This window comes from Crinia signifera, chromosome 1 (genome assembly GCF_055691185.1).
Source record: "Crinia signifera chromosome 1, ASM5569118v1, whole genome shotgun sequence".
Classification (NCBI taxonomy): domain Eukaryota; kingdom Metazoa; phylum Chordata; class Amphibia; order Anura; family Myobatrachidae; genus Crinia; species Crinia signifera.
Genome location: NC_139217.1, coordinates 295,268,592 through 295,290,726, shown reverse-complemented (window position 1 = coordinate 295,290,726; position 22,135 = coordinate 295,268,592). Strand labels below are relative to the sequence as shown.

The 22,135-nt window shown below is 41.8% G+C and overlaps 1 protein-coding gene across 34 annotated transcripts in view; it reads right to left on the bottom strand.

Moving 5' to 3' along the window:
• The window catches only part of PTPRD (protein tyrosine phosphatase receptor type D), a 1,589,668-nt gene that overhangs the window by 313,011 nt on the left and 1,254,522 nt on the right, over positions 1-22,135 (bottom strand). Inside the window, exon 1 of one of the 34 annotated variants that reach the window (XM_083185942.1) lies at positions 9,564-10,297. The exons of the other annotated variants lie outside the window; for them this stretch is intronic. The gene's annotated coding sequence lies outside the window, so the exon portion shown is untranslated. Of the gene's footprint in view, positions 1-9,563; positions 10,298-22,135 lie in introns of those variants that run through there. 34 annotated transcript variants of the gene reach the window in all.

Genomic DNA, 22,135 nt, shown 5'->3' with positions numbered 1-22,135 from the left:
GTGGATGTTCTAAAACAAATCAACCAATTACAACACCAATATACTCGATATATATTTTTTGCAAATCTATGTGCCAAGACTTTAATTTGGTCTATGATCTGCTCAGACAACGGCATCGTAGAAATATGGCACTCATAAAAGTCGTCCTTCTGACAGCAATATGTTGATATATAAAAATATAATAAATCAGGAGTTTTAGAATACATGGTTAGTCCTGGCAATAGAGGGTCTTTTATGCAACAAAAATTTGACATATCCTACACCTGTATTGTCCAGGAACAGTATTGATCTATATTCCTGTGAATGGTAATATATCCACTCGGACTGAGATTCACATGGTGTCTGTCTACATGACTCCCTCAAATCATGATCAATCCACAGGGAAAACTATAGTGAAGTTTTCATTAGTACATTTAAAATCAAAATCCCCTGTGTCTCTAGTAGAGGTGATGTGATGCTCAGTTTTTACTCAGCAATGCTACTGATCATGCTGGCACAGAGACAAGAGACAGTAAATTCCAAGCCTCCATTAGCAACATTGACCTCACAGCAAACTCCACAACTGGCTACAGGCATTGAACATCCATCACGGCTCCCAAAACATAAGCTTTCAGGCAAGGACAGCTGCAGTGAACTTTCTAAGATACACATACTTCTTGTTTTGTTCTTAATGATATAAAAGAAACTTTGAGGCTTTTTTCCTGTGAATTATACTCTGTGGACTGTGGGTTCAGTTTAATGTGGCTTGATGTTTTCTTCAATGCATTACATTTTTTTGCCTATTGCTCATCGCTGAATTACACCATTTGCCAAAACCATGGCTGAACCAGAAACCTAAGACTGTTTTGTGAACTTATGTTTTTCCCCTGATTTACATCAAGTGGTATGAGAATGTCAGTATAAGGAATTTCTGTACTTATGTATTATCTGGGCTCCCATGTTAAATGCATCCCATTTTTTCATACCCCTACTATCCAACTATGCATGGAGTTGATTTTATATAGTGTGGCGAGCGCAGCGAGCCACCGTGCCCGAAGCGTGGCAAGCGCAGCGAGCCCCACGAGGGGACGCGGTCTCATAAGAAAAAGGGGAGCCCAGATATTACATAAGTACCGGAATTTCTTTAATGTGAACTCCTGTTTAAACTACATTTATTACAAAAGACTAGCAAACAACTATCTGAAGAGGAGTATGTTGCTATGTGGCTTCCATTATGTAGTTTAATGGCATTGCTAAACAGATACATTATTATATATTTAAACATACAGATGAAGCCAGCTTCATTTTTGCAGGGGCTGGCGATACCTTCGTCAGCCCACCGCCAGCCGCCGGCTCCCGCAAGGGGGCGTGCGCACTAGATGCTTGCGCGCCCCGTGGCAACGGAGCTTGCCCCGGGTCCCCGCTGCCAGTCCCCCCCCCCAACCCTGCCCATCTCCCTGAAGTGGAGACGGGCAGGATGCCACTGCCCCGCCATCGAAGACTGGAATGTGCGTGCGCGCGAGACGCACGCGCGTCCCAGTTTTAATGGAGTCCCTCTCCGCCGGCGCTTGCCAGAGGGGAGGTGCCTGTGAGCGCCAGCACTGAATGAGAGAGGCTCCATCTGTATTATAAATATAGGCAGGGGTATTTTTAATTAGTGTCGCATCCATTCTTTTGGCCACTGATTGATGCCGGGAGGCGGCGGGATCCAGGACACTGCCGGGTGACCTGCTTTCACCCTGCCCGGCGGTGGGACGGGTGAGTGAAGCGGGAGGCGGCGGGAGGGTGCAGGAATTGGGCAGGGGGCTGCTGCTGCTAAAATGCATGGCAGTAGCATTAACCCTGAGTGCCAACGTTGCTGTGAGAGATGTGCAAAATATCCAATAAAAATGCCAGCGCCGCTCACAGCAACTGTTCTCTCTTGGCGCAATGTTTAACAAAACTTCAATGAATTGACTTCAGATTATTTCCCGGCAATAATTAAAGTGATTTATATTCCTCGACTTCGAACCTGGCATTTTTAGCGCATATTTTGCACATCTATCACAGCAACATTGGCACTCAACAGGCTAAGATGTCTTGAAAAAAGTAATGAAGTGTCTACTTGTTCTGTATGACACTATGGTATTTATTATTATTATTATTATTATTATTACCAGTTATTTATATAGCACACACATATTCGGCAGCGCTTTACAATATAAAGAATAGAATATGTTTCCATTCCCATCAGTCCATGCTTAAGTGGAGCTTACAATCTATGGGGCAGAGAAGAGATAAACTGGAGATAAAGTTGAGATAAAGTGAAAGGGGATAAAGCACCAGCCAATCAGCTCCCACCTGTCATTTTCAAACACAGTTCACTGGCTGTTGTTTTATCTCCTTTCACTTTATCTCCAGTTTATCTCTTCTACAGGCTTAATACATCTGCCCCAATGTTCCCTACCACCAAGGCCTGATTAACCATTAGGATGCAGCCTGGAGCGCTGGGTTCTAGGGGGCTTGCAGCACCGGCAAAATATATTAAGCTGGGATGGGAGCTCCTTCCTGGTGACGCTAGAGTTAGGGTCGAGCAAGGTCTCTTGAGATCTCTCCAGGGAACTGTTGGAGCAGCGGCATCACTGAGGCATGGAAGAGATCCTCTGATAGCCGCGGCTCAGTCTGCCACCGAGGCTGAAATTAATGCCACTGCTGCCGTTGCCAGTACTGCTAGGGTAAGTGGCAATATGAACAGAGTTGAGGTGGTGGTGGGAAAGGGCCGCCTATGGAACTATTACTCAGGCCCTGCCTACCACATGTGCTCACACATATTCACGCTATGGTTAATTTTGTCGAGAGCCATTTAATCTATCAATACATATTTGTGTGCAGGATTAAACCAGAGTGCCCAAAGGAAATCCACGCAAGCATGGGGAGAATATATAAACTCCATACAATTATGGTGGGGGCAGGACCCATATTCCTTTTTAGCCTAAATCTATATGGGCTGCTCTTGGATACTGGATCAATTGATGGATTGGGAGGGAAAAAAAGAACCCTAAATTGCTTTCTTCACTTATAAGAAAGTGCAAGATTCTAGAGGGAGAAAGAGAGAAGGAGGGAGGGGGTGAGAGCGGGAGAGAGGAAAGGAGAGAGAGAGAGGGGGGGAGGGTGAGAGAGAGAGGGAGGGTGAGAGAGGGAGGGAGGGAGGGAGGGAGGAAGAAAGAAAGAGAGAGAGAGAGAGAGAGAGAGAGAGAGAGAGAGAGAGAGAGAGAGAGAGAGAGAGAGAGAGAGAGTCTAGTGACATTGTTAGAAATCTATGCCTTAATAGTTAGGATAAACCCCAGTGTTTCTGCACTGTGCACATGGAACATACAGTCTCAGTACTACATATGAATTATATGCTACTAATGTGCTCCTTAGCTGCAGCTCTGATGGATAGTTTTTTCCCAATGCTCTCCAATCCTTTCACAGCCTCAGGCAAAAGCCAGGTGCAGGGAAGGGTGTGAGCACTCTAGAGATCTCAGGACATTTGCCAGCAATGTTACTGCATATGTGGTTAACTTTAGGGTATAGACACACTATACAATAATTAGAGATCAGAAAAGTAGCAATTATTTAGAAGCACAGTGAAAAGTTACAATTCTGCATTAATGAGAGAAACACAACAGCAATTACAACGTCAGCTGCACCATGGTGCGACAAATATTCCAACATCAACAAAACCAAAAATTACAGTTGTGTTTATATTTTACTTACACAAAACAGAACGTTATAAATACCCATTCCGGCGTACATTAAATTGCACATACATACACAATTTTAACAATGTCCATTTAAAGATTTAATAGGCAATTTGATGTAGACTTTGCCAAACAGCTATGCACAGAGAGGAGCATTATAAAACCTGGCTGCCCAGCACAGTTGTGTGAAGCTACAGAATACATTTGGTTTGCTAATTAAGTCGATGTTTTGTTTGTTTTTAAAGATAAGATATGAGCATATATAATTGTGCTGCAAAGGCCATAAAAGCCATCTGACATTATTACTAGGATACGCCAAAGAAAAGATTAATGAAAGTGGATTTCCAGTCACTAAGTCTAAATAATTGGCATGGTGCTGAAAGGGGTATAGGTAAGGTGATGTCAGTAGGATCAGCACAGGCTGGCAGGCACTGAGGGAAACAAATTCTCTGCATTCCATTTGTGAGTAGTCTGGCCTAGAACATGCCTGGGTCTCATTCATGTAGCTTTCTCAAACCGCTACTAAACTTACACAAAACCCAGGAATCAACAACTGGAGCAATGACACACGACATCAATGCTTCTGCTGTAAGGGATTTCCTACAGTACAGTATGTACTAATGTACTGTAATATCTTTAATTTACATTACATTTTGAAGACTTGCTATTGTCTCATACAGCCTACTACTGAGCTAATTCTCCCAAACGTTACACTACGAATCTTATGTACCACTAATAGCCTATTCTATACATCGCTAGATATTAATTCAATTCTAAGGGGTGAGTATTAAAATACCAGCCAATCAGCTACTACCATACAATTTACAGCCTGTATTTGAAAAATGACAAGCTGATTGGTTGGTAGTTTACCTCCCACAATTGTATCTCACTGCAAGCTTTGATAAGTACCCCTCCTAAAACATTCTCACCCTGAACACATATTGGTTCCATCTGAATGCAACTCATGTCAGCACACAATGCTGTCACTTTTCCATTGCATTAAAAATACATGGTGCATTTGAAAATATCTGCAAAGAAATCAATCAGCAAAGAAATATCAGAGCTCACAGCAATCATACCACTTCCTGCATTTGCATGTTTATATTTTTTTAATTAGTACTAGAGGGACTAAAGTATGATATATCATATCAATTCAAGCTAAAAAAAAACATAAGTAGTAGCCTTTCAGGATAATTATATATGCCATGAAGACATCAAATTAATATATGCAGCTGCTTTGAGAGATACAAAAACAATAAAAATAGCCTAGGAATAATAATAATAACTACATCATTTATATATATAACTATAAGCCTAAAATTCTGTAATATCACTTGGTTGATCTTGGAAATGTGCTAAAACATTATGATAAACTGTGAAATAAAATTTGGAATTTCAGTTGTAGAACATCATTCGTGATCTAGTATTTACCTGAATCAAATTACACAACTTGAAATATGGTTGTTGAAATTCACTTAACCTAAATACACAAGCACTATGTAGTCTAATCCAGAACTGAGAATTCACAAAAGCTTTAGCAATACCAAGGCTTGTTGAAACTGAATTTATAGCCACATCAATCTCCTACAATCATTTTTAATATCATCGCACATCCTTTATAGTCACATAATACAGGCACATTTTGTACATCACAGGTTAAAATAAATGTTCCACTTTTCTGTCATCTGACAAATCATTATAATGGGAAGCCAATGAATTTGCCAAATGTTTTTAAACTTGCCCGAGCGACAGTTTTAAAATTGCCGTTTGCAATCGTCCATTCTACAAAATACTGTTGAGCGTAAAATATAAGCAGAAGCTATTTGCAAGATATTGTAAACCAGTCTGACTAAAAGTTTATGGAAAAGGATGATAATGTCTGATCCTCATAGTGAGGAGGCTTCTTAGTGTCTTATTTGGATGTGGTCTTTGGCCTAATCAGAAGTCACCGTAATTACGTTCCTTTACGTTAAGTCTCCATTATACATTGGTTGCTACTGATATGCAAAAATGTAACTGCATTTATTGAACTGCCGGGTTTTTATCATTCCTACCAATTGATTACCGTTAAGCTAACTTTTGGAACGGAATTTAATACAAAATTTTCCACAGCTATGTACCTTTACAAATAGGCTGCCTTGGCAGTTTGAAAAACATAAAAAGCGCAATCTAAGCATACTTGACCTCATTGCCTAATGTCTATCAAACCCGCCATGCTTGGTCGATTTTGAATTTGTGAAACTGACACTCAAAACTACACAGTGCATCTTCGATTTGTATCTTTTGAAAGCTGACCACACGCCTGTAAAGGAACTCGGCTGTTTGTTCTTGCAAAAATTGTCTCAGCTGTTAAGATAGCTTATTTCAATATACCATCAATCTGTGTCTTTGGCTATTGTTTTGTCTGCATGTTTGAAGTCGATAAAGCTAGCTTCCATTAACCCTTTCAGCCATGAAAATGGCCATTGTTGGTAGCTCTAGTGTCATCAGACAGTGAGCAGACAGAAAACGGGAGGCATTTTGCTGGCCCTAAGTGATATAAGAGATGTTCTAAGAGAAAGAGGCCATGTCAGACAGGCCAAAAAGGAACAACTCTGGGTGACTTTATTTCACATATGTCCTCAAGACACAAAGCAAAGGGTCCATTGCCTTTCCTTTGTGGTAAAACCTTCATGTATGCTGAGGAATGGGTTAGCATATGTTTAGCAGTTGTATTTACTGCACAAGTGCAGGTTCTACAGGCCCCTAGTGGCTTAACATACAGCAGCAGGGACAGGGAAATCCCATTCCCATTATTGGGTAAAGGAGTTCTTTACATGACATAGTGCAAAGACCTCATTGTGGGTTTATTGTGTGGTCAAGAACAGTGGAACTGCTGGAGTCAGACGACTATTTGGAAGAACTGTTGCACTGCTGTAGTCAAAGGACTATTTGGTTATGCAATATAAAAAATAATTCCCAGCAGTGCCTGTATTACCTGGAATGATTTCTAGGGATATATCTTATGACAGAAGCTGAATGAAGATGTTTTTTTATTGCCCAAAATGTACTGTAATTTATTTGTGGTTATATGAAACTTTTGTATTGTGTATACTGTTTTCTCTATATTTGATATTAATACTGTCTTTTTTTTGTTGTTGTTCGACTGAGAGCTGCATGAAAAAGGATTGAATCCATGTTTAATGTACATTGAAAAGCGCTTTGTGTCTCTCCGTTTTACTCTGAAAGTCAACAAGCAACGAAGGAAAAAATAATACTTTGTCAATATCCGATTCAATATTATATCACTGTAAGCAAAAAGGAAAATAAAAATGAGCAAATCCAAGTAGAAGACACAACACATAAGGCAAACAAGTACACACAGTATCAGTGAAAGTATGTGCCAGTATAATGGGGGCAGGTGTTGCTTACACTTAAAATCTCATTTTCAGACTGGTCTAAATTTGTCTTCTCACTCCTACTCTACACCCCCATCAATATCCCCAGTCCCCAGCCCAAGCCGAATTCAAACTAAAATTGGAAAACCAACTTGTGAAAAAGCGTGAATAATTAAATTTCCAGGCCCCCCTCTGTGGTCTGAAATCCTCAGCCCATCATATGAAATATAATAAAAACTGCATAGACTTGCTTCTCAGAAAACCCCTTGCTGGCATATTTACAGCTCTTAGCTATTTTAACTGGGTACAAGATGACAGCTGAATTTATGAAACTGCCCAACCTGTCAATTTCACACTTTAAAAATACAATAATGGCAGTTCCCATGGGATGAAAATTTCCAGAAAACTGTCACAAAACCACTTGCTGTTATAAGTAGCGAGTCTACACAATTTGTGTACAGAGGAAACGAGAGATTTACCTTTTCTCCATTGTTGCTATTTGTACAAAATAGGCAAGTGGGAATAAACTAAGTGATTGCTCTTGTTCAGTCAATCATGATATGCTATAACCTCTCCAGTGCTAACACATTCTGTACTACGCTTTGTAGCAGGATCATTCAGCATGAGAGGGAATAGAGACAGAAAGTTCTACCCCTGTGAAACCCACATTATTCGGAAATTGAAACCATCAAGTTAGACAATACAACCCATTTATCCTCATAAGCTACCCAAACTGATGTATTTGCAGGTGATGCCAGTGAGGGAAATATTAGAGCAGGGAAAATCCTGAAAACAGGGATCAGCATTCCTATCAATAGCTAAATGTGTTTTGGTGTAAGTGTACAGTTTACAGGAACAAAACAAAATAAAACAGCTACAGTATAACATCTGTTAAGGTGTTACCCCTTAGAGCAACATGAATATGATGCGACTACACTGAAGAATGTGCAAAAATAAACACAATTAAAACAAACGTGGGCACAGTCAGGGTTGATTTTCAGGGAGACCATGCAGGCTTGACAACTCGGCACATTAGGGGACTATTCATAGTCATGTTTAATAGACAATTTGCCTGTTATATAAAAATATCACTATGGGAAATAGTGAACAGGAAAACATCTCCCCAGTCAAAATATTCATTATATGTGCTTCAACAAAAGGAAAACAAGTCTGTGTGTTATTGATGCATTAAATGTGTATACTTATTACAATTTATATTCCACACAACATAGGGTTAATTGTGTCAGTGTAAAATAAGCTTTCAGTACATTTTTGGACTGCAAGGTGGTCAGAGTGGATTTAGGAAACCCATGCAACCATGGGGAATACACACAAACTCCACACAAATATGGACAGGGTTGTATCAAGCCCATGACCCAAGTGCTGGTGGGGCAGCAAAATGATCCACTGTGCCACCATACTGTTCACAATAAAAAGTTAAAAGAAGTTGAACCATTTGAAAAGTTCTCCCATGTCTGTTCTGGTTCCGAGTTCTGTTACCAGTTAAAGACCAACTAAGCGGGAAGATGGACGTACAATGTGAATGATAAAATCACAACTTTTAAATGAGCACAGAAATATATAACCACGGCACATTAACTATCATTTATAAAAACATGGATGGAATGCTTATAAGCAAATTCCATTACTAAGAAAGATAACTATAATTGCACCATACTGCAGACAGGACTCATCTGAATGAAAGCAGGATATTCACAGATGTAAATAAGAGAGAAAGGATATGAATGGATGTGTGGGCATCTTTCAGGTAGTACTTGCTACATAACAATATGAAACATCCTTGGCTCTTAAGTGCTCAGTGATAAATAATAATAAAATAATAATAATATTTTATTACAGATATGGAAAATATATAAAGGTGGGATTATTAGAATATGATCTCTGATTACCATAACATTCCATACAAGATCTAGCAAACCTGCTATATACTGTACATGACCAGTATATGGGTAGTTAACCTATCTACGATTAAACTGTATGCATTATACAGTACAACGTCATAAATCACTAGGCATTGTGTTTAAGTAATGCGATCCCATTGTATTAATGTACTATAGTAAAAGTGTATACTAGGTATCAAACTCCTCCAATCACTTATTGCAAACGTTCAATCCAACATGTTAGACACAATTGTGTCCTGTTCTGTATTGATTTATTTTAACATAATCTCCAAAGGTAATTTCACTAACAGTGCTAGGGGGGAGAAGACTCAGGAGCAGGAGCCCTGCACGTAGATAAGCAGCTGGCAGTGTTGGCCCCTCTCCCTGTGTGCCAGTCACATTTGCCCTTGTGAGATTTCCGCAAACCTATATAATCCACAAGTTGGGTATTGATCAGAGCTGAGAAGCCAGAGACAGAGCATAGGTACTAGTAGGCGTGCCATCCCCTCCCCTCCACCAGCCTCCCCCTCCCTGCTCCCCACTGGAGGTAAGAAGATAAGTAATAGCCTGGATAGTAGCAATACCTGCTCATGCTGGCTGCTCCCAGTCTGCAGATCCCCCCAGCAGCTGCTCACATCCCACTGATCCCAGTCCTCCTCCTCCTCCTCCTCTCCTGTAGTAGCTGTAATCCAGTATAGATCTTCTGCTCTCTGCCCACGTCTGTGTGGCCGGTCCAGCCAAGTAGTGACCCAGCAGCAGCACCATGCGCTAGTCCTCCTCACCCCAATACAGGACACTCTGACACGTACACTCACACTCAGAGCATCTCTGCTTCTCCCTCACAGTCCTGGGCAGCAGATCCCAACTTCCAACAAACAAAGGGAAACAGAGAACTGGTGAAAGTAATCCTGGTACCTTCCGAGCCAGATAGTGGTACCCCAGCTGCAGAGGGGGGCTGCTTCTGTGCAGGGAAGAACACAGTGGGAGCAGTTTTTATTCTTCTTTCCTCCTGCTTGGTGCTTGTTTGCCCCTTTTCCCCAGACAGCACTCTTATATCCTCTTATGTGAGCAGGCAGTGGGCAGATAAGTCACACAGACAGACATGCAGCATGCTGCCTCTCATACACTGCTTCCATGCAGCTTGGATAAGTCACTCTGCCAGTGCTAGGCGATCCTTGCAGGCAGTGTGTGTTTGGGTGCATGGCATCTTGCTGCCAGCCTGTCTCTCCCCGCTGCTGCTGCTGCTGGAGCTCAGTCTCTGCTGTTCTCTGTCTCAGGGGCGTGCACACACAATCACACAGTAAGGCACCACAAGCCTCTGCTGCCAGAGAGAAAGAGACACAGGGCAGCTTCCATACCCTCCCACTTCCCCCCGACTGACAGCCCACTGACCAATCAGAGAAGCAGCCCATGCATCACTGACAGAAGCCCACAGACAGGGGCTGCCAATCCCAGACAAGGAACATAGCACCCTCCTTACTCTGCACACACACATTCCCAATATTCACTCATGTTACACACACACACATTCCTCACATCCTCCCCTCACTTCTTCACCATCTTACCCACACATTCCTTACAGCCTATACTTCCCTCACATTTCCTTTATATACTTGCTCACTCTGTTACATTATTCTGATATATATATATATATATATGCATCTTTTTACATTCTTTTGTTTTATATTCTACACACTTCATATCAAAATATATTATATACAGTATACAGCTTGGTCTATGTTGTGCAGGGAATTGGGAAATAATAATATTTGTTGTTTTTAAAGTAAAGTAAATGTTTAGGTCACACTGATAACATGCACATGCTTTCCTGCTTGTTGTACGGTGCTATAGCATATGTTTGCAGTATATAAGGGTGATATGAATTATCCATTCATTTCAGACATATACTGTATTTTTGCTTTGCAGTGTGTATGTATTTTATTTATCTTATATAGAAAAGCCTTTTATTTTTTGTTTTCACACTCGACTTCATGCATCTGGACACAATGCTTATTTAAGGTCACCTCTGCTCATCACCCCTCCTCCAAACTTTTTTTTCTTTCAAGCTTCTTTGCATTTCCTAATTAAACTGCACTTATCACTCAAGTTTCTAAGCAAGACATACTGTTCAGTAAGGTTGGGTACACACTATACAGTATATCAGATGGTGTTACTATACTAAATCTTTATTACATAAAAAGTATGTCATTGTCACAGTGTTGCTGGTACAGAGTTAGACAGATATCTGTATGTACATTTGCATTCATGCTTGGAAAAATGGCTGTTCTTAGTGCAAAAGATACATCTGGATACAGTACACTGTATCTAAGTTTACATCTCACACTGCACAATCCTGCGGTTCCACTAACACAGCTTCACTGAACATTGTGTATGGGAAACACCCTGACAAACTCTAGTTATGCTTCTTTAATCATAACTGGAGGCGTTCATGGTCGGACTGGGACACAGGGGTGCACCCTGATGGGCCTCACTAACTAGGGTTAAATTCCGACTGTGCAATATGTACTGCACAGGACTATTGTGTATTTTCTCCAGTGCACTAATGCGGTAAACTATTATTCATGGAACATATTTATAAAGGGGCCCAGACTATGCACTCTGGTTAGCCAATCCTCTGTGGTAGCTGAACTTCCGATCTCTGGATACTGGCCACACTCCTAAGCATGGGTCCCTCCAAGTGCATTTGTCCGGTCGCCCTTCATGCCGCCGTCCAACACCAGAGGTGTTACTAAAATATGATGGCTCCACCTATACATAGGCTTGTCCGGATTTTTCGGCTACCCAAAAAAATCAGGACAAGATTGAATACCTCTATAAATATTTGCTATAGCAGCATTTATTTTGGGGGTGGGTAACCTCAGAACCGGTATGCAGTCATTAGGTTGACAGTCAAAAGGTTGACCAGGATTGGTCGACAGGTAAAAGGTTGACACATGAAAAGGTTCAACATGCATTAAGTCGATATTGCCAAAAGGTTGACATGGCAAAAGGTTGACATGAATTTTTCATGATTCTTTTATAACTGACTTTACCATCCCAGTGGGCATAAAGGGAGAATATATGAGTGTTTTGAGCACAGTAAGGCACCGTGCCTAAAGCGGGGTGTAGCACAGAGAGCCATGCGAGGGGACCCTGTACACTTATACAGGTGATCTATGTTGACAAATGTGAAAAACTCATGTCAACCATTTTCCATGTCAACCTTTTTCCTGTGGATTTTTTTCATAAGTCAACCTTTTGACTGTTGACCAATAGCGGTCAACCTTTTGCCTGTCGACCTATTAACCCATACTCTTCATATACATGGCTGCCATGGAAAGCCATTTATTTATTTATTTATTAACAGTTTCTTGTGGCTCAACCAAATGTTTGTGGCTGCCAATAGTAAAGCAGGTGAAAATCAAGTGTACAAGTGTACACCATGGGCACCATAGAATCTCATGGGCAGTACGGAATCCCACCATGGCCATAACTGAGTTTGTACATTATCCCTGTACTTTCGTGGTCATCATCCGGGTACTCCAGTTTCCTCCCACAATTCAAACATATACTGTATTGATAGGATAACTGTCTCCCAACAAAAACCCTAATGTGTAAGTGGGCTTATGTACATGAGTAGGCAAGATGGGCCAGTCAGTTATTATCTGCCATTAAACTTTATGTTTATAGAACAATGGAGCAGATGTATGAAACACCACTATGGGGGACAAAGGGTATCAGCACACAATATGTGCACTGATACCGCTTCTCCCCATGTTAATAAATTGGCTGGGGCGATATGATAGCAGGCTGTTATGCAGGGCAAATGTCCCTGCTGCCAGCTCTGGGCTGCACTCGAGATCTCGTGCATGCCCAGCATGTCAGCATGAGCTGATTCGCTGTCTGCTCCAGGGGACGATGGTAATACATCTTGTCGATGTCCCTTCCTGTTTTCCCTTTATGAGGTGAAAGAGGAAATGTTATTGGGGCGCTATAAACTCAGCTATATTACATTTGCCCAATGTTCCGATACTGTTCTGTCTTCATTAACATGCATGGTGTTGCTAGAAATATCGCTTGAATTCATATCTAACAAATCAAATCTAGAGTCGCCACATGTGATATGCACAATATGCCAGTCTGATCCGTCCGACCAGACGGTATAGCGCCCAGTGTTTACCTGGCTTAAGGCAAGGTGAAGAAGTTCTACTCGGTAATTTGCCTTTTGACACAGGTTTTTATGCAGTGAGAACGGGTCAACCCGTGTCTGCATACCCGGATCTCAAACACGGGTAAAAAGAAGGGTTTCACCCATGTATGAGATCCGGGTATGCGACCCGTTCACACTGCAAAAAAACCTGTGTTAAAAGGCAAATTTCCGGGTCGACATACTAGACCCGGGAATTGGCCTGCAATGAGAACGGGGTATAATTGACTTAATTTACTATTTCTTTCCACATGTATCAATAAAAACACATTTATGCTAGGAGTGCTGTGAAAATATTGGAAACACTGGTATAGAGCATATAGTTTTTTTGTTTTGTTTTTTAAAGATTTCAGTTATGTGAGTGATACTGGTTTCACATTGCAAACCTGCTTTCAACCCGTTTTTGTAAACGTGTCTTAACACGGGTCAAAAGCCAGTTAAACCCCTTTCATATTGCATGTTGTAAACGGTACATTGCAGGTTCAATACCTTTTTTGTACCTTTCAGATTCAACCCGTTTCACCCATAGAAAGCCATTCAAATGTAATTGTAAAAGTTTATTTCCTGCTTGTGGGCGGGGATCATGCAGGGAGATAACCTATCACCCTTGTGTGGTTATCATTTGTAGCAAATACCGTTTCTGAGCTGTTCAGACTGCAGGGAAAACGGCTCAGAAATGTGTAGGATCCTGCTTTTAACACGTTTCAAAATACCGGTATTCTGTAACCGGTAAATTGACAATGGAGCTTTCACACTGCAGCTGTTCCCATTTTAAAACAGTAAAAAAAACGGCAATATACTGTGTTAAAGCTGCAATGTGAAAGGGGTATAAAAGTAAACTTTGGACTTTTGGCATAATAAATCAATTGAATATAAATGAGAATAAAATACTACTTTTTAATGCTAAATAAATCCTGATGAATAATTTGGCAAATTAATACGGCCTCTTAAGCACTTTAGTTCACTCGAAGGTGATCTTATTTTATTTTTTACATTCCATTATGCACACTGTGCTCCCTGTGATACTTTGCAGTTTCTTTTATCAACCTTATTATATTTAGAGCGGGCATAAGGAAACATTTGGACATCCTCGTATTGCAATTCACATGATGAAGTGAGGCCAAGAGGCAAATACATGCCCTGCTCCTGTTTCCTGAAAATTTCCACTGATCCTTTTATTTGATCCAGCTTTTTCTTTCAGGCTGTGATCCCGAAGCCAGACTTCTCATTCTGCCTGGTAACACTCCTGCTTTCTCTGCGAATTCTATACCTTTAAGTGTGTCCTTTTTGAGTTACAAGCATGAGACTAAGTTTGGCTTATCACACAATATATGTTTTTTTTCTTGATTTTATAAACAGCATGGTTCTCAGCTCTGCCTCTGTGCCAATATCACAGAACAAATCAGAATTAACCAGACCCCCCCCCCCTCCTCCTTTCTTCCACAGGCCCGTACAGTGTTCCTGGTATCAGATTTCAGACCTTTGCTGTTGTAAGAAATCAGAAGGGGCCCTAACCACAGTTACAGAGGGTGATGGGATCATTCATTACATGCCATATTTTTCATCCTTTTTGGATTTATTTTTTCAGAATGTATTGACTACATTGTAAGACATATATAGATGAGTCCAGGTCTAAGAACCACACGAATGAGCAGACCCTTACTTTTTATGCAAAAGTATAACTGTTCGACAGCCTAGTACATTTAATGGTGACAAACCACTTGATAGTCCTCCAAACTCTACTGGAAAATGAATCTGTGCCTAGACTTGCAGGTGTGTGATTACACCTGTACATGTGATTGTCAAAGAACATAACCTGCCCAAGCTAAAACTATTTATGATCACACAGTTCATTCAATTAAGATTTTATGTTTTCTCCTAAAGTACTTCTCATTTTTGTTTATTTATGCCTCAAATTAACCAACTGAAATTTTAAAAAGCAATGCAAACTGCCGGTCACTAGGTAATGCCGTGCTGAATTGGCATTACTTATACCAGCAACAGAGACATTTCATGTTAACCTGGATGAACCACCTTGAATCACAGGTCAGAAGATCATTATGAACAGTGACTGTATTCGCATGTGTATCACTGTGATACGCAGCACCAAAGCATGGCAGTCATGTTGTCTGTGCTGCACCCCCAATTCCCCTGCTGCCTGAAGTGCTAGGAGGGTATCCGAAGGTCGATTCCCTGACTCCTTAGAGATGCAGGTGCTGGAACAAAGAAGAGAGCACACATTGCCTGTCGGAAAGGTAGTACACATACTGTCCCCCGATTGACCCACCTGGAGCAGTCACACTTCCCGCACTACCATCCTTATGGCCCTGACTGTGAGAATCAGTGATACAAAACCAAAGATACTGTCAATTGTAGGCCATATTGATACATAGAACCCAAGGGCTTCATATAATAGCCTCTGGGTTGCCAGAGGTACAGGATTTTGTGCGAGTCACCAAAAACAACCTCACAACTCAAAGGCTAAAGCCCCATATACTTGCTAGGTCAGATGTACTAAGTAATAAAATGGAGAGAAATAAAATAGCTTCTAACTTCCATGCTATGGGTGGTGTTTTATAAATGACAGCCAGCCAATCACCTCCTAACTGCCACGTTACAGTCTGGGTTTGAAAAATGACAAGTAGGAGCTGATTGGCTGGTTGTTTATCTCTCTCCAATCTATCACTTTTTGAAGCTTGATACATCTGGCCCTCAGGGTGAAAACATGTAAAACGGAATGATCCTCGGAATGCTTTCTTTTATCTTATTTAAACAATCTTGTTCTGAAAATAAAATCTCCTTCTTGGATCAGTGCACAAGAAGCAGCTCATATAAACACCTAGCAATAAATACTTTTGGTACTTATGTAGTATCTGGGCGTCCGATTTAGAAATCGGATCGGATCGCATCGCATCGTATCGCATCGCATGCGACCAAATCGTATGCGATGCGATGGTCAAGATTTTTCCATAGGATTCAATGTTAAAATGGTCTGAGTCCATTTTAACATAGAATTCAATGGGAAAAAGGGGTCCTTTTCCTTTCCCCACTATCCAAGTGGGCATGGAGTTGGATATAAACCTGTGGCGAGCGTAGCGAGCCACCGAGCCCGAAGCGTGGCGAGCGTAGCGAGCCCCGCGAGAAGACACAGAATACTTTTTAAGAAATATGCGTCCCCTCGCGGGGCTCGCTTCGCTCGCCACGCTTCGGGCTCGGTGGCTCGCTGCGCTCGCCACGCTATATAAAATCAACTCTATGCCCACTTGGATAGTGGGGAAATGAACAGGACCTTCTTAACATTGAATCCTATGCAAAATCGCATCGAATCGCATCGCATCGCATCGCATCTGATTGTATGCCTTAAGGTAAGGCATACAATCACAAAATCGGCAGCCCAGATACTACATAAGTACCATACTTTTATATATACCACTCTTTGTTGGTCATAGATCCCCAAGGTCCCCATTAAGACACTGTCCAGCTATTCAAAACAGTTTTTTTCTCCCCATGGTGCAGCTAGTAGCCAAACTGATCTGCTCAGTGTTGGACTGGGTCATGAAGGTCGCACCGGGGGATGCAGTCGTAGGGAACCATTTGTAGGGGTAAGGGGTGTGGCCAGTCTCAATAAGGAGTGTGGCCTAACTATGAGCTGGCACTGATTGCTAGAGAATGCATATATGTTCTGTGCAGTATAATGTACAATACCTGTATGTTTGATTCATAATTCAAGTGACAATCTGGAACGTAATCCACAGAGAAGGAGGTGGGCCCTCAGGCAGTGTGGCCCATTGGGGAAATCCCTTGTAACCCTGTGGGCCAGTCTGGCCCTGGATCTGCTACTCAAAATGTTAAATAGATTTAACTCAGGGGCTAAATAATGTTGAGACTGACAAATTCACACTTGGAACCCTAAAACTAAGGCTACATGTATCAAGCTTCAAAAAGTGATAAAATGGAGAGTAATAAACAACCAGCCAATCAGCTTCTACCTGTCAATTTTCAAACCCAGTTTATAACATGGCAGTTAGGATCTGATTGTCTGGCTGTTTATCACCCCCTATTTTTTCCCTTTTGAAGCTTGATACATCTGGCCCCTAATCCAGGGCCCCTATCTGAATGGGTTTTGTATACTCTACACTTCTTATCCTAGATTGCATGTGGGCATGCCTGTTTATTTCTATAGTCCTCATAAATTCTAGTACATTAACTGGGTCCTTGCAGTAATGTACCCTGGTGTGTTTGTGTGTCATCTATAACATACAGTACTTAGCTAGAAAATACTAGTCCATTCGGTCTCCCACGTGTTTGCGTGTCTGCGTTTCTGACTTATATTTGCGAGCCCTGGAGAAATCATTCGATGGTCGCTGACCATCGAATGATTTCTCCAGTGGCGGACACATGCGAGGGGATGTGTTGTCATGTGGGTTGTCGTGTTGCATTCAACCCGGCTGGCACTCTGGGACTCAGTAAGCTGCAAGCTTCGCCGCTTACCAAGTCAACCAGAATCAGGCCCCTAGTACAATAATAGTAGTCCCCAACTGCCTGGTTCTGATTGTTTGTATCATGATAATGATAATATTAACCTGCAAACTCTATATAATCACATAACCATTTGGTAACTTTTAATATACTTATTATTTGCAATATGGGGAACATATACACAATAATCATCTCTTGTTTATAAATGGCCGACAAAGTACATAACGGTGAAATAATGCTCAGATGCGGGGACAGCTGGTCCCAAGATCAGCTGTCCCTGTGATCCCTGTCCTCACTGCTTCTATAGCTGTTAAACCTAGCACTGCCGAGTCAGACACAGTGATGCTTGTGCAAACTGGGATTCATGCATGCTCACAAAGTACCAGGCAGCTAGTTATAACAGAACAGAGATGAAGGATCCCTGTTCCCAAACTGGGGCTTCTTAATCTAGCCATTGGTAGAGGGTGAAGGTTCCCTCTGCAAAAAAATCAGTATTCAAAGCTTAATGAAATGTGCCCCTATAAATTAGTATGGCAACAGGAGACTTGCCCACTCTTCCGGGGGCTGGGAGCACCAAGTATGAAGTGGTCCTGACATTTGTTTTCACAAAATTAGGTGAAAATGTATGTGGATGGTATTGCTATTGCAGATGCTTACATAGAAGCAGCAATAGTACTAATATGATAAAGCAGCAGGAGGTGTTTACTGATCCAAACCAGGCTTCCCAGAGACAGCAGCAAGCCCGGGGAAGCAGGAGGTGGTACTGACCAGTGTGATGCGATAGGGGTGGGGCACATTTTAGGAGGCTGTGATGGGGTCATAGCCTTTGTGATAGTGCCATTGTAGCCATGGCCCCACTGCACAATGTCAGTATTACAGGGATTGCACAGTGGCTGGGCTACGGTGACACAATTCATCCGATCCCCACAGACCCCCCCGGAAGCTGCAAGAGACTGCGCTGTCCCTGCAACAGCGGAGACATGCCTCCATCATTGCTCCTTCTCAGCTCTCCTAACAGCAGTGGACTGTCAATCACTAACAGTCTGCTCAGCCCTGTGTCCGGGTCCCATTTCTGGCGCACACAGAACGGGGCCTGCGCTTGAGCAACGTACCAAACATCATTACTTTCCATCCACATCTTAATCAAGCCCAAAAATAGACTACTAAAGCCCTATACACACTAGATGAGAATTTAAAATACAGTATATCGTTCAGAAGAGTTCAGGTATATTTTTATAAATAGTGTAGTGTGTACACTCAGTATCGTTAATGATGTTTGATCCTGCGCATCGTTAACTACCCTCTCCTCTGTTTGCAGCGAGTCGTGGTGAGCAGAGCCGAATTTCCCATTAGGCACGTGAGGCACCGGCCTAGGGGCGGCACATGTTTGGGGGCGGCACTTGGATGCCTGTGATAGTACTGTCAGCCCAAAATGTACCAATAACTGCAAAATATCCACTGTACTGTACTATATTCCATCTTAAATAGAGTGTAAATGGATAGGACATGCAGATACTGCCCCTATAAACTGTCCTACTTAGTAAACATTATTGTTGTGCCTAGGGGCGCCCTCATCCCTAAATCCGCCCCTGGTGGTGAGGGCACTGAACTACAGTATATTGTTTACAGAAATCTTTCAGTGTGTAACTCAATTTTCAATAGAGAATATCGACTAGTGTGTATAGGGTTTATGACTCACAAGCTCTTTTGTACATTTGTTATCCTGTGTTGATGGTTTTTTTTTTTTTGCATGCTACAAAGCAATCAATATTCCTTGAACGGCTGCAAAACCAACTCAGCGGGAAAATATAAAAAGATCATAAGACTCTTGCAGTTTTGCTCATGTTACTAATTGTGAATATCTAATAATTATACATTCTAAAATAGCAAATTAGACTGGCAGCAGTTCAAGGGAAGAACTATGCTCTGGCATTTTTGAAATTGTCAATGTTTTCAAAGTGTATCTGTCCTGAGATCTTTTCCTTATTTTCATGTGAGGATTCACCAGAAATAGGTAGTGTTCCTTTCTGGCTAGCATCCAGATATCTAGGAGAACATGACCATAACCGCACTGCTTCATATTGTATCAACAAACTGCTACAGGCTACATTTCTAAAGCAAGCTGCTACATTTTTGTGACATATCCAGCAGAATGTCATGAAAGAATTTTAATATTGACTAAAAAGCAGTTGATTTCGAATAACGATTGCAGAAAAATCTGTATATCTAGCTGCACTGCAGGACGACATGTATAAATATAGTTTCTGGCAAAGTTTTAAAAATTCACAAAAAAAGAGAATAAACAGATCATTTAAAGAGTTCATATGCACATACAAATTCCTATTTAGAGTTAAATGGAATTACAAAAGCATTATATGCATTGATAAAGATGTATATTTTGACCTCTAGGATGCCCATAAACTGGGCCGATTTTGATGAATCGGCCATCAAATCGGCCCAAATCGGGTCAGTTTGATGTCCCCTCAGGTCCGATGCATGGTCCCGTGCGCATCGACCTGAGTCATTGGTCGGACCTGCTGGCCATCTGACCACCCAACCTGGGACCTACCTTCCAGCGGCGAGCCGGGCGGGGAGCAGGGACGCATGCGATCCATCACAACAAATTGTATGGATCGCATGCGTCCCTGCAGCCCAGGAAAGTCCAAGGTGGCCGTACACTGCTGCGACACATCCAATCAGATTCTATTTTCTTCTAGAAGGTGCTAATTAAATAAGCAGTAGATTTTGATTGGTTGCCCATAGCAACATATCATCTGCAATAGAACTCAAATCTGAAGTAAATGTATCCCTAAATCTCAAAACGTTGATCAAACAAACAGGCATCTGTTCCTACTTTTAAAAGACATCCGAGTGCCACTAGTGCCACACATTGGGGCAGATGTATTGACCAGCGTTAAGTGCATTTCTGCAATTAACGCTGGTTAACTGGGGGGGGGGGTTAACGTTTTTTTCAGTGTATGAACAGCACACCTAACGTGCGCTAGGGACAGCCTGCCGAGAAACTCCAGTATTTAGCGTTGTCCTATCCCCGCTGCGGGGACAATGCTCACCCTGCTGCTGGCTCCGGGATGTGCTGGAGATATCATGGTAATAGCAAGATCTTGCTCATGCCCATTACAGCCAGCCGGGGGGGAAATATGATTGCGCATACGCAGGGACGCCGGGGGCACTGATAAGGAGAGCTGTTAAGGAGGAGGGGTTTAATATATTCAGCCACTACGGGTGCCCTCTTCTCCACGTTATGCAGGAGAAGCGGGACACATTACTTTAAAAATGTTAGGGTCAGATTAATACATCTGCCCCATTGTTGCATGCAAGGGACTTTTATGGAATTCCTTGGGAAGGCTCCAGGTACAAGCAATAGAGTGACAGTTTTTATCCCCTCTCTCTCTTTATATATATATATATATATATATATATACTGTAAATATATATATCTCAATGGTGTATCTTTAATGGGTGCAGTGTACCCGCATCACGCATGCTGCATTTTTTTTAATACTTACCCTGTGCATTCCAGCGGCGGTGACAGGAGCGCTGCTGAATTCGCGGGAAAAATGCTGTGGTAGCCATTTTTCTGGTCATCTGCACATATGCAGTGGAGTCTGAGCATACTAGACTCTACAACGCAGAGCTGCTGCCGAAAGCGACAGCGATGCAAAAATTTCTGGAAAAATGGCCGCCGTGTCATTATTCTGGCGATTTGCACAAGTGCAGTAGGGTCTGAGCACTCTAGTGCTCAGAACAACTTCACAGCACTGTTTCCAGCAGAGAGGAGGGGCCTGGCTGGGGGAGACTGCACAGGGGACTCCTACTCTTTTAAAACATCCCTGATATATATGTGTGTATGTGTAATACAGGGGTGCAAGTATGGTGGTACGGAGTGGTGCCAATTGATGTTACACTTAGGGCATTTAACCACTGAGCTGATGTTTACATCAGAGTGGTGGTGTTTGGATGTCTTAATGCTGATGGTTTGTGAAATGTTTTAACTGGAAGGTGATATTGACTTCTGGTGCAGTGAGATGCTGCCAGCGTAGTCTCTGTTCCCTCTGCATAAGACTGTGTACAAACATGTAGCCACTCCCACTAGCCTCATATGTTCACGCCCATGACCATGCCCATTTTTCAGCGCATGGCACAGTACCACTAAGACATTTTTCCTACTTGCCCCACTGAGTAATAATTAAGTCCGTCTATGGATGTGTATATATGTATATATATATATATATATAAATCGAAGATAATTTCTACCAATTGTAGTGTCATGCATTTATTATGCAATTCCGTTCTTTCCATGGTGTTGTTTTGAGATTTGCACTATGCTAATAAAATATTCCAGCTACTGTACGTACGTGGTGGAGACTTTCAGGGAAAACCTCTGCTATAGAACAGAAATTGGAAAAGTGATTGGCATTGTTGATCTGTGCCATAAGCTAGCACAGTACT